The 14,577-nt window shown below is 41.5% G+C and overlaps 1 protein-coding gene across 1 annotated transcript in view; it reads right to left on the reverse strand.

Annotated features, from left to right (window-relative positions):
• si:ch211-51h4.2 overlaps window positions 1-14,577 on the reverse strand; it is a 411,729-nt gene that overhangs the window by 18,147 nt on the left and 379,005 nt on the right. The gene's annotated exons all lie outside the window — the stretch shown is intronic.

A 14,577-nucleotide genomic window follows, 5' to 3' on the forward strand; every position in this document is an offset into this window, starting at 1 on the left:
ACGAATTGGCAAACTCAGCTGAGCTATGGTAGGGCTGTTTGAGGCCCCGGGAAGAGGACCACAAATACTGGGGTGTCAATGCCTCATCACCCATGGCTGGTAGTTTAGAAGCCCAGTGGGCACCTTCAGTTCATATTTTTGATATTTATCTGAAATATTTAGAATGGATTTTTTTAGGATATATTTGAATAATTAATAAATGAATCGGTTTACCTATACCTACATAAATATTATGTTAATTCTTTTCCTAAGTGTGGTTTGTTTAATTTATGATGTTAAGAATTATAGAAGAAGGAGTAGGAACTCACACCTTCCACCATGTAGTTGGGATGGTCTCGGGGCTAGGACCCCCAACTCAAGAACTGCAGGTACTGACTTTGAAACCTGAACTGTAATCAACATTTCTGTGTAAACAGAACTGAGCTGCAGGGACCACCACATTTCAAACCTTTGAACTTAAAAGCTCATCAGACCATTGCGTGCAGATTGTCCACAAGAATCAGCCTTCCATTGTCACATTTTGTCACATATCACAGACACACATTATTCCAAAATAATGCTCCAAATATGGAAGCATAAATAAGAGAAAGTCGATTTTTTCATGATGACTGCACTTGCATTTATGAAGAATTCTTCTTACTTAGCCTTTAATTTTGTCAGATGATGACAGGGACAGGGTGTGTCACAATGATCAGATGTCTACTGGGACAAACAAAGCACCAGTGTCTTCTGTGATGTGAAAGGCAGGTGAACTTGCACGTATCACTGATTTTTAGCAGAACAGGACTAGATACAGATAAGTCACGCTGCCGTAACTTTGCCCTTTCCTGATTTCCTCTCCTTTTGCATTAAAACGTAATTGTTAGTTAATCTCCAAACAAATTCAGTATAATGCAAAAGACAACCTGAGTAAACACAATGAGTTTTTAAATGATGGAAAAAATTTCAACAACTATATCACCCTTGTGAAATTATTAATTGCCGTGTAACATAATACTTGATATGTGGTTGTACCATCTTTTGCAGCAGCAACTGTAATGAAACAAGTAACAGGAGATCCATCCTTGGCATCACCGTGGAGAAATTCTGACCCACTCTCCTCTACTGAAATGTTTTAATTCAGCCACATTGGAAGGTTTTACACTAAGAACTGCTCATTTAAGGGCCGGTCACAACATCTTAATGGGGGCAACTCAGAACTTTGAGTAGGCCACTGCAGAACCTTAATGTTGCTCTTTTTCAACCATTCAGAGGTGGACTTGCTCTTGTGCTTCTCAGTGCAACTGGGCTTCAGATCATAGAGTGCCTCCTTCAGTGCTTTCTGAATTCATGTCTCCCTCAGTTATACTCAGGCCCTGAAACAGCAAAGCATCTCCACACCACCCCACTACCACCACCATGTTTAATTGTTGTTCTTATGGTGGACAGCTGTGTTAGCTTTACACCAGACATAACAGGACCCATGTCTTCCAAAGGGTTCTGTTTTTGACTCATTAGTCCACAGAACATTATCCCAAACATTTTGGGGGTAATCAACTTGTTTTTTTGACAAATGTTAGACAAGGCTTTATGTTCCTTCAGTTTAGCTCTGTTTATCACCTTGCAGTTCTTCCATGAGGACCATTTTTGCCCATTGTCTTCCTAATAGTGGAATCATGACTACTGACATTAGCTAAGCTGAGCGAGTCCTTAGATGTTCATTTGGGTTCTTCTGTGACCTCCTCAATGAGTGTTCTATGCACTCTTAAAATAATGTTGCTAGGCCAGCCACTTCTTGGCAGATTTACCATCATCCCAAGTTCACTCCATTTGGAGATGATGGCTCTCATGGTGGCTTGCTGAAGTCCCAGGGTTTCTGCCGATTGCCCTGTAACCCTTTCCTGACTGATATATTTCAGTAGCTCTCTTTCTTAGGGTTTCTGGAATTTCTTGTAATTAAGGTATGGTGTGATACTCTAATATGACTTCATATTGCTGGAATGGTTCTATTACAGTGATATCTAGAATCAATAGAGCTGGCCGCCATCAAGTTTTATTGTGTCCAGTCTAATTGGACCTGTTATCATTGAAATTTGGGTCATTGGTTGATTGAGTCACTAATTACTTTTTCACATGGGTAATTACGGCTGTTCAATAAATCAAATGATCACATAAAATTGTGCATTGCCTTTACTCGGGTTGTCATATGCATCATACTAAATTTGTTTGGGGATCAGAAACAATAAAATGTTACGAATAAGCAACAATAGAGGAAATCAGGAAGATGCGAAGGCTGTATGTAAGTTTACGTCACTGTCAGAGACATCAGCACGCCTTGCGTTACCTGGCTGTTCATTAAATCTTTTAACACAGCAGACACGCTACAGGATTTACAGATGTCCTCAATAAAAGTCGCAGTAGAATATTCACAAGTTCAAGTCACCTTCAGCAATGGAGTTTAGAGGAACTAACAGCATAGCTGGCATTCATAATGATTGGGAAGAAACTGCTAAATATAATCTTAGAGGTACCATCTAGATTTTGGGTTACACTTTTGATCAGTTTAATATACTGCCGTTTTTTTCCTAGGGATTTTCCCACAAGGTTTCAAAAACTGGAGCAAAACTGAAAAGATGGGCTCATTAAAGCAAGCCGAGTCTGGTTTTATTTTAATTAAAATGATGTTCTGTATTTTAATAAATTCTTCCTTATCATTTCTCCAGAAAGTGGTGAGGTGTTGCATGTCAGTTGCAATACTTCTATTATATGGCTAAAGGAAAATGAAAAGAAAGGCTGCGACAAACACACACAAAGTGAAGTACTTGCTTGGACTGTCCACAAGATGGCAACAGTGCACTTTGTATCACCCCAGAATGAGGTGCTGAAGGAGTGAAGCCATTGCAGGACACGCAATGAGCCATTCGGCTGCGGTTTGGATATTCCAGCGTAATCAGGCAGAGGTGACAGCACATTACTTTTGCTCTTCTGTCATTCTGTTCATTGAGAGCTCAGTGTTGACACGTCACGCAATGCTCCTTTTTAATGATTTGGTCACAATGCTCAAGATCACATCATAGACTTCAACACTTCAGTTTATTGTGTGTCTCAGCACATCAAAGTTAATAAATAGTGGTGAGTTACTGCTTTCACTGCCAGCCAAAAGGCTGTTTTGGTCTTAGTGAGATTTAAAGAGCAGCAAAGATGAATGTTAAAAAGCGGCCACCTAAAGTACCTCAGTAAGTCGCTTGTAGCCCAAGCTTCATTTGTGTTCCACAGCAGTAAGTGGCTAATCGCAGGCAGGCCTAAAAGCCCTCATTCTAACGTGTCATTCTTGTAAAGCACGTGGCATCTGCTGCTTAAAGATGCCAAATACAATAAGCGCTGACCGACTGGTGGTGTGATCAGTAATCAGAACCAACCAAAGAGAAGATCTAGGGAGCCAGGAGTGCGGCCACCTGCCTGCCTGCCTGTCTACAGTGTGGTATTAAAAAACCACCTATAGCCATTAAGACTGGAGGGGGGTGTTAGTCATTTGGACATTACATGAGAAACAGCCTCAGAATGGGGCACTTCACATCTGAATCGATCCACAAATGTGTGAAGAAAGGGAAACAGAAGCACTGAGCCGCAGAACTCTAAATAGCTTTTTGGGTCTGTATTTTGTGAATGCTTGAACCTAAAAAGAGTAACCCAATACAGAACACACACCACTCATTACATTTAATGGCATAGAAATCCAAAAGGGCCACCTTTTGATGAAGAAGAGGATTTCTTTAATGTTGTCTAATCCCTCCAGAATTGGAAGTGATGAGACAGGGTCTGAAAAGGATTTTGATATCTGTTAAAATGTCGATTAGTTGTATTCAAAGTAAAAAAAAAAAAGGGAAGCACGCTGTTAGAAATTGTAAAAGATGTATCAAATATGGCAGAGGACCAATATTTTCAAAGGTAGGCTCCTCCTTGGGGTGACAGAGTGGGGCCTACTGTTAATTTCCACCCTGGCTGCCATCTCTGTGGGATACCTTCTTCATCCCAAATATCCTGGATCAGTGGCCGACTGCAAACTGGCCCGCTGTGTGGGTGTCAATCTGTCTCTGCACAGGAATTCACTCGGGGCAACACTTCAAGACTTGGGGCCTTGAGATTACCGACCCAGCTTCTCTACCATCATAGCATGGCATTCTCCTTAAGGTGTCAGAGGCTCCACATTTGCTACCAGCCGCTCCATGAAAGGATGTGAGACAGAGTAATTTCTCAGTGATGAATGGATGGTTTTTGTCCAGGGTTAGTTCCTGTTGTGTGCCCATGTTGCTAGGAGTTTTAGCACCTGAATTAACTGAAAATGCAAGAATGCTCATCTTATTTATGACAATACTGCAAACAGTGAAATGGACTGTGCAATCCAGTATGCCCTAATGTGCTACATGCTAACTAGGATATTATTAATACATTTGAAAAGTCCTGTAAAATGAATCCTTACTTGGTGTAGCAACTTTCACAAGGTTCATTATCAAGGTCATAAGCACAATTTAAACATGAGAACAAACAGTGGCATGAGCAAATAAGAGAGTGCTGGCCACAGACATGACACAAGCCACAACACGATAACGCCTGCTGTGACTGCAAGTCAGGAAAGGGCAGCTTTTTAACTAATGGACAGACTGTGAGAGAACAAAGTGCTTGGTGAGGCTTCAGAATTACGAGAAGACTTTGCCTGAGGTAAGCTGTTGAAATGTATGCAGACCAGGCCCAGAGTCCTGGGTTGGAATCTCAGCCCCGGTGTTGGCATCTTCTCCCTTGGTCTGTGTGGATTTTCCTGTCACATGTTAGGTTAAGTCTAAACTGCCCTGGTATGAGTGAGTGTGGGTCTGTGCTCGAGTGTGTCTGCCATAGTCTGGCACATTGTCTACATTAGGTGTTGACCAGGAAAGGTGCTCTCCTCCTGGCCCTGCTCTGGATTAAGTGGGTTAGAAAATGGAGGGATGGTTTATTGACATATTTTAAATCTCAAAATTCCAGTGAGGCCATCTGAATTTGCACCCATGTGGTTTCCAGTCATGGTCCTTAGCCACCAGACCACACTGTCTAGCTTCTAAAGCCATTAAAATGTAACAATAAAACCTATTAAGCTTCTCCATTTTCTATATGATGTTATCTGCAAGATAGCTTTGGAACAGATTCTTCTTAGAAAAGACAGGAAATAGGCTGATGCGATTCATTTGTTGTGTTCCCAAATAAAATTGGTGCTTTTTACAGATACGCAGGATTTCCTAATAAAGATGAATTTAATGGCCATCTTGCCATTTTAAAAAATGCCTGAGACGAAATAGCGCAGGCGATCCAACATTCGGCACTAGTAATTGAAACAGCCACCAGCCATTGATCTTTTGTACTCTGCTAAATCAGCCAATCCATTTCTTCTCAGGAGCCAGTGACCTCCTTGACCTGGGCAAGGACCTGGATCTGAGCTATCATAACTGTGTGGAAAATAATAATACAAAGACTGAAGATATTTACCTGATCAACATCACAAATGAGCACCATCTTGGGGTGAGAAGGGGGTTAGTAACACAGTTAAAATATTAAGATAATGCCAGAGGATTAGAACAAGTGAGATGACAACAGGCCATTGAGCCCAACATCCTATTCAACAAAGTTCTTCAAAATAACATCAAGTTGAGATTTGAAGGTCCCTAAAGTCCTCATCTTCACCACACTACTTGGTCATGCATTCCATGTGTCTGTGGTTCTTCGCATGAAGAAAACCTTCCTAAATGTGCTTTTAACACGTTTCAAAAACTGTGTTCCCATGTTCCTGCTGAAGAATTTAGCTTAAACAAACAGCCTGGATCCACTGTATTAATTGCTTTCATAATTTTAAAAACTTAATCACGTCACTTCTTAATCTCCATTTGTTTACAATGAAAAGGTTTGACTCCTTCAGTCTTTCTTCATAGCTTGTAGTGTTTGAGCCAATTTCATACCCACCTACTGTGCCTTGAATTCCCAATTGTTTTTCCTTAACTTTTTAAGTGGTGCCTTATCAAATCCAGATAAATATCATATGCACCTACTTGATAATATCCTTTTCTTTCCACTGCATCCACTGAACAGTGTCATCTCCAGCCAGAGGAGTAGCTTCAGTGACAGACTTTTGTCACTGTCTTGCTCCACTGACAGACTGAGAAGATCGTTCCTCCCTCACACTATGCGACTCTTCAGTTCCACCCGGGGGAGTAAATGCTAACATTATTCAAAGTTATTGTCTGTTTTTACATGCATTTTTATTACTATTTAATTTAATATTGTTTTATGTATCAGTATACTGCTGCTGGATTATGTGAATTTCCCCTTGGGATTAATAAAGTATCTATCTATCTATCTATCTATCTATCTATCTATCTATCTATCTATCTATCTAGTAGTGTATTTCTCCTATCTATCTATCTATCTATCTATCTATCTATCTATCTATCTATAATATAGTGCTATCTATCTATCTATCTATCTATATGGAATTATTAATAATATTAATAACATTCCCCACCTGAACCCACCTCTTCTTATTAGGGGATGCTCTGTTTTTCTTAATAATTGCTTCCTTTAATTTACCACAGTTACCTGGGTCAGCCTAATCGCTCCTTGTGATATTCAGTAGCCTCCCAGGCCTTAGGTATGCAGTGGTAAATGTGTTATAAATGCACTCACTAACTTCCTTAAGCTCTCGAGGATAAATGCTGTCTGGCACTGGTGATGTGTTTGAGTTCATTCAGCCTTTCTAATCTAAGCAGCACTTCTCCCTCTAGAATTTCCAACTCACTCCAGTGCCTCCATATTAGTCCCTGGTACCACTGAGGGGTTATACACTTCCTGACATGTGAAGACTTCCATTTGGACATTATCAACTACTTCACATGTATAAATGTCATATAATGGTAATCCATAATTTTTTTATTTACACCAAGAATTACGAATGTCTAGCTGAAACACTGAAGAAAAAAAAAAACACACCTGACTAAATACAGTAAATGAATATTTTAATGGCAAAAAGCTGTAGTGCAACTGATGATTTAAAATGATTAAAACATATAAGTGCATTTATATTTACATTTAAGCATAAATTATAAAAATACATTTTAAAATAGAGCATACGTTTTCTATTTGTCTGGTTATGCAGGAGATTAGTGTAAAAGTTTTTAAAGGGATAAAGAAAAAAAATCGATATCGGAATTGGTCGATCAAGTAACATGAAATCGGTGATTAAAAAGCCTGAGCAGAGCATCAGAACTTGAATTAAAATGACCACATTATTAAAATGTGTCCAGGTGACTTTTAACTCCTCTTAAAATGAAATGTTAAATTTTAATTAACTGCGAACTTAAAAGAAGTACAGTACCTGTTTAATACCTACTTGACCTCTGATTAAAAAAGGCACACACACAGCTTCAGTTAATCACACACTTCAAGCAGCGTGCTGAATTTTTCTTTATCTCTCCAGTTCTGCACGACTCTCACTGAAATCTCTCCTTCTTCATGCGTGGACTTCTGATGGCTTTGCTCTGCTGGTGCTCTTTAATTTAACCTTGTCTTCCTTTGAATCAATCATTTGAGCTATTCTTTTAAAATAATCTTCTGCTGTAAGCATGAGGAATGCAAAGCTGAAGCAGCTTCATTTACTGCCCAGGTACAACCCTAAGGACCCTGACGTATTGCTGCCATTAAACCTACAAGCCATAGGTGATGCACTCCTAACATGTCTTTTTCAAGTCGTATTAATTATCAGTTGGAGGCAGACATGAATATGCTTCAATCTCCCTGTAAAAGTAAATGACTGGAGCCCTCTGAGGATATACCTCGCCTTTTTGTGATGTCATTTGGTTTCACTTACTTTATTTTGCTTCTGTGTATCCTCTGTGCTTCTTTGTTTCTAAGTAGATGCTGGACCAGCTGCCATTTGCAGTCAAAGCACTTTTGCGTTCTTTATTTGCAAGGAGGTGCCCGCCTGTTGTTGTGTTGCATGCTTTGAATTTGAGAGCTGAAGCAGTGATGCTTCTGTCTGCTAGAAGCACCATCTTATTCTCCATTCCCTTTTATTTTGCTCGAGCTGAAGCACACCAACAATGGCTTTTATTCCCTATGAACTTCCCTGTTGACTGTTAGGTTCCAATGTACGATAAAAACATGTTCTCTCCTTCAGCATAAAAACACGAGATGAAGAATTTTTCTTGGCTGTCACTATAAAGCACATTAAGTAACATTTAAACAAAATATCATTTATGGTTGGAGTATTCCTTTCACAGTAAGTTCTGCCTTCAATATGACTTTATAAGACCCAAAATGGACACAAATGCTCGACTTAACTGTCGACAGAGCACTTGTTAATGGAATTTCTACAGCAGCATGGATATTTTTGCCACAAGTGATCTGTTTTGTAATAATAAAATGGATTGCTTCTGCATTGCCATAAAAATTAGATTCCTGCACCTACATATCAAGCAAAAAAACACCTTAGTGTACTGTCAAAATATTTCCATGAAAAATATTGCACTACTCTACCTCACCAACTTTGTTTACCCATCTACAAAATATAATGTAACACAAAACAAGATCTACTTGCACTGCAATGTCCTGTATCTGGGGGAGAAATGTTATGGTATCCACCTTAATAAAGGCAAGTGTGTTTACCCATGTGTCTGTCTGGTTGCTATGTCTCAGTCACTTCAACAGATGGTGCATTACAAACAATTGTAGTAATAAAATGCATTGCATTTGTCATTCCCATATATGGTAAATCCCCTATCAAATGGCATATAACAAACAAATGCATCACATTTTTCATTCCAACAGATGGTGCACCACAAATATTTGTAGTAAGGCATTTTATAACTATAAATATTTGTGATGCGCCATCTGCTGAAATGAAAAATGTGATGAATTTTATTACTGTATATACTTGCGGATAAGTCAGGAATTGATTTTAACATATAATTTCTGGTATTTTATAATGCCGGTCATATAAGTAGAATGCGGAAAACTCACGTTATTGGTCCCAGAGATTATGATATGCTAACACCCACCTGAGAGAGTAACGACGGACCACACTGCCTTTTTTTTCTATGTATTGTGCCTACGTAACTATTCCAAAGCAACGCTTGGACCGTTTTGTGTTTTTTGTATGTCACACTCTCATACACCTTTATCGTAAGAGAATCCCTCATCTATGATGGAGCATTTGATCAGAAGAAAATATGAAGCTGGTTTTAAATTAAAAGTCGTTGAAGTGGCGAAAGTAATTGGTAACCGTGCTGCTGCTACGAACTTTGATGAGCCTGACAAACTGATGCGAGATTGGAGGAGGCAAGAAGATGTACAAAAAAAATATGTACGTAAGTGTCCTATTTTTGAACAGGCGCATAAGTCGGGGTCTGATTTTATGATCGATTTTTTGGGTTTCAAGACCCGACTTGTATGTGAGTATATTCGGTATTACATGCATTACAAAATACATTCTAATAGGTATTTAGGTATGGTGTACTGCAAACTTTAACTGACAGCTTACATTTCAACCCGTCTTTGATAGGTAGGTTGTTTAAATTAAACAAATATGACTATTTGTTGTTTACCAGATTCAAACTTTTCAATGTGTAATAAGACCTTACGTTTTGCCACTTCAGCATCCAAGGTTTTGCTCAAGAAAGGCTCACTGAGGTTTACTCTCTAGCAAAGTATACCACACAGTCCTTGAAATACTTTTCAGACTATAAGTGTACATGAAGTTGAATTACTTAACCCATTATTGGACTAATGCAAGTACCCGCTCAAGTAGACCCTAACTGTGCACATAACACGCTTTGCTCCTGCAAGGATGAGAAGCAACTTTAAAAAAAGTAAAGAAAAAGTCACTACATGACTTCTTACTGGCAACAAAATGAAGTTTAAAGGAAAAGCCTCCAGATGAAATACAAATGGGAAACACCAACACACTTTCAAAACGGCAAACGAGCAGCCATAACCTCCACGCCACCAGTGTGCATCCAGCACGATACACGCACATGATGCATTATTAAACTAATAATTTCCAATCTTCTTGCAAATTTGAAAAACTTTCCTCTGAGCGTGAGCTGTAGTCATTTTATTTTAAAATACTGTCATCAGTCACAATAATAAGATGCATCAAGTTTGCATTCTGTGTTCTCGGCAAACTTTTTATCATCTGAGTAAAGAATTCTACAGCGCCGATCAATTTTTTTGATGTAAATGAGAGACAAGTGGGACTTGCACATCACAGAAGAAAAAAAAACACCCTGTCATTTTAACAAGTTCATTTTTCTTTTTCTTCTATCTAGAGTTTTTAAAGAGAGGTAAATAAAATGTAACTGTCAAATGAAATACAATATTAGTATTTTCAGATAATTAGTATTTGATTCATTTAGAAGTACAGATTATGAAACTGCTGCAGCATACAACATGCTATTTGGCTGAAATATTTAATCCGGTGCATTCCCGGTATAAATTAGATCCACAAATGCACTTGATGGCCCTCAAGATGTTGACGTCTGCATAATCTGCCTCTTAGTTATTGAATACATCATAGTGTGGGCTTTACTTTATTTCGACAACTGTATAGCACAAAGGGAACAAAGTTCAATGCTTCCAGTCCTCAGAGAAAAGACTGAACGCCTCACTGCTCCTAAATTAGATCACAAATTTTCTGGCTGATGGCAGTGTCTCCTGCTAGCCCTGAAGGCAGAGCTCTGAACAAATTACATTTTAATATCTGAGATTTATCCTGCCTGTGCTGTGACCACTCTGAGGCAGGACCATAGCTCCAGATTTTTCCAAATCATCCTGGCTTATGTTTTTTAATTTAATGATATTTCACATAATACAATGAAAAAGAAAAGGCAGGACATAAATCCTAACCCTAAGATTATCTGTTTATCAACTGGTAATGCCTTCTGCTGTGGTACTTGAAATGTTGGGTTTGCTACTATATTTCTGTACCCAGAATGTAATAATGACGTTTTAAAATATGCTTGTAGTTGTAACTGCAGTCCTCTTGGTTTTTTACGTACTTTCCATGAATATCTCAGTTGTGATACAAAGCAGTGGTGTCAGCGAGCCCCAAACCTCTAAACACGATCATACAAAGTCCATCCATCCATCATTATCCAAACCCGCTATATCCTAACTACAGGGTCACGGGGGTCTGCTGGAGCCAATCCCAGCCAACACAGGGCACAAGGCTGGAAACAAACACCGGGCAGGGTGCCAGCCCACCGCAGCATACAAAGTCCCGGGTTCAAATAATGGAAGGTTTTATTATACAATTCCTCCACAAAGTTGCACAAGCACAAATAATCTCTCTCCACTATACATCTCCTTATACCACTGCCCTACTCCAGTCAAGTGTTGCTCCTTGTCCTTCCAGCTCTGACTAGGCACTTCCAGGTCATGTAAAAGTCCATTACAGCAGAGAACTTGCCTCCCTGCAGTACCCTCTTGCAGCACCCAGTGAACCCAGCAGGGCTGCTCTGCCGGACTACATCTCCATGCATGCCCTGCTGGTTTCCTCTGGGTGCCGATATATCAAGGCCGCTGCCATCGAACACGTTGAGGGGGTAAAAAGCCCCCAGTTACATCTTTCATCTTCAGTGGGCTGTCCATCCATCCCTTCTGGTCCTTCCTTCCAGTTCTGATCCCCTTCTCCTCCCTGCCCGGGATGCCTGTTTGCCTACTAGGAGCCTCCTGTCCAGGTAAGGAATCATCCTCTCTTCTGGTTGAGATGCCCGTCCAGCCCATGTGGCATCTTCACAGTATAATGTGGGGAGCATATATTTATAAAATAAAGAAGGTCTTCAGCAGTTGGAACCTGAGGGCTGGACATCCCACTTGTCTTCAACAGGAAGCATGGGTGTGCACTACTGACACTGGATAGGAGACAAGGTTGACTCCTAAAGTAGGACATGCCAAGGTGCCAGCAGCGGCCTTCCTCTTGAAGCATGTTTTAAAGGAGGAGCAGTAATGGCGGGGGCTATCAGAAGCAGCATGCAACACAGCCTTAGTCCTTTTAGAGTGACAGCGCTGGGTTTCCCTGGCATGCCTTTGAGTGTATAACTGTATTAATGGTGAATTCCAAGATGACTTCCTGCTCAAAAATGGAATAGGCCCTCATTTTCAGAAACCCTAAAATGTATATGTTGGTAACAAACGTTGGTGGTTAGGTGAAAGCAGCACCAGCAGCAGTAGCCTTGTAGCACCACCACATGGAAATGATATGTGTTTGCTGTTTGTTTTCTGGTCTGCTCATGTGGGCAAAGTAGACAACCTGTATATGCTGGCTTGAAGTAAACCTGTGATTGACAGCGTCAACCCTGAAGGCAGGATGTCCGGTTTACAGCATTTGTGATTTGCATAAATCACACTGTTCTCAAAAGGGAGAAGGAGAACAATAATTGGAGAGAAACTATTTCAACTTTTCATCTTCTGCATTGGTCATGTAAAGAAACTACGGCTACAAAGACCTGCCTAGATAGGGGAAGATCAGCATTCATCTCCAGGGGAAATCAACCCTTGAATTCTACATAGCCCCTGTTACGTCTAGGGGTCCCAAGTGAGCTTGTTGATTTTTTTTTTATTATGGTACAGTGCTGACTGTGGAAACATTTTACATTTAAAAAAATTTAGATTCTTTTATTGGCCAGCTTCAACAATAATGTAGGACTATTTGAAATCTGGACTACTGTGTGAGCTTTACGAGGGGCAGTGGAGTAAATTCACATAAATTCACTTTATGTATTTTTATTCACACCACAGGGGTTATTGTGTTGTGCGAGAAAGATAAGTGAAAATCATTGCTGTTTTCATCTTTGTGTCTTTTCTTATAAATGTATAATATATTTTTCCTGGCTTTGCTAAAATGGTCTTGCAACTGTCTTTTTACACATACTGTATATACAGTGGTGTCTCGTACTTCAAATGATTCCAACTTCAAATGTTTCAGAGTTCAAACACGAAACTTGAGAGAAATTTGATCTGAACTTCGTTTGATGCTTCTACGTTCAAACTGCGTGCATAGCAAAAAATGCAGCGAGCTTAAACGTCATCTGTTGTGCACCCAAGTCGTCTCTCGCTCTTGCTGTGAAAGCATCTCTTGTATTATGCTTGTGTGTTTTCAGTGCTTTTTTCCCTTTATTCTTGGTGTATTTGGTTATATATATATATAACTTTGGCATCCACACAGGACATCACCACTCACAGTTAATGCAATTTTCATTTTATTATACAGAAGTTACATATTTTATTGCTTTCATGTTTTAAGTTATTAGTTAGGGCATTTAATTGCATTATCCATTGTGAACGGAACCTGGGCACAGACAGGCAGACATGTTGTTTTTCACCCACCACACGTTTATTTACACTATATACAAAGTTATGAAAGTGCACCACAAACCCCACAAGTCCCCCAAAGTCCAGGCCTCTCTCTCACACACTGCCTTTCTTCGGGCTGCGTCCACTCTCGCTTCTCCTGCTTCGTCCTACTTCCACCCGACTCCAGCCCCTTTTATTCACACCCGGATGTGCTCCAGGTGCTTCCCGGCAATCTCTCACCGACACGCCCCCGTGTGGTAGAAGTGCCAGCTGTATTCCCGGAAGCACTCCGGGTGTCCCTGCTCCTCTTCTCCCCAGCACTTCCTGGTGTGGTGGAAGTGCTGAGGTCCAGGGTTCCCAAGGCATCAGGGTGCCCCCTGGCGGTGACCACGGGCCCCTACAGGGTTGGGCTTCCAAAGCAACCAGGGTGGCAGCCCCCACGTGGTCCTAGGCGGGCACACGCCCTCTTCCAGTCCTCCAAGGCGTCCCGGCCGGGTCGTCACCCCTGGCATGCCTGACAGTGCCCCACAGCCAGCAAAGACCACGTCCCGTAGCGGGTCCTACTCCTGAGCCACCGGGGTCCAACTCGGCACCTCGGGGCCTGCTCCTTCGGCACCCTCTCCGAGGACGCTGTGCCCCTTTGGTTGAGCCACTCGCACCCTCCTAGCCTCCGTCAGCCGTGGGAGCACCCCCTCGCCAGCGGAGAGTCCTTCTGGCAGACGGGCCGTCTCCTGAGGGCAGGTTCCCAATGAAGCGGGTCCTACTGCTTATCCAGGGTCCGTTCCTGAAACAAATAGAAACAAGGGGGCAGAGCCGCTCCCCCCGCTGACCGGTACTCTGGCATTTGCCTGTTCGGCAGACCTTCCGCGAGTTCTGTGTCCTTCCTGTCGGTGAAACCGACGGGACCGCCTGCAGTCCTTTCCTCTCCGCTGACCTCTTGGGTTCCCTCTGCCCCCGCAGAGGGCGGCCAGCACTCGGACGTGTGCACCCAGCACCATGTCCCTTCCTATCGGAGGTCTCTTGCATAAAAAGAGACTCCTTCCTGTCTGCGTCCCTGTAGAGCGGCGCAAGACTGCCACTGACTAGGGGCGGAGGGCGCTATGTCCTGGGGCACTCTACAGCCCATGTCCTGCCAGCCCTCTCATTGTCTCTCCCCTCATCGCACGCACAGCCCCCCACACCGCATCCACGGTCGGAGGATTGCCTACTTGATGCTGATCGTTGGTA

This window comes from Polypterus senegalus, chromosome 1 (genome assembly GCF_016835505.1).
Source record: "Polypterus senegalus isolate Bchr_013 chromosome 1, ASM1683550v1, whole genome shotgun sequence".
Lineage (NCBI taxonomy): Eukaryota > Metazoa > Chordata > Cladistia > Polypteriformes > Polypteridae > Polypterus > Polypterus senegalus.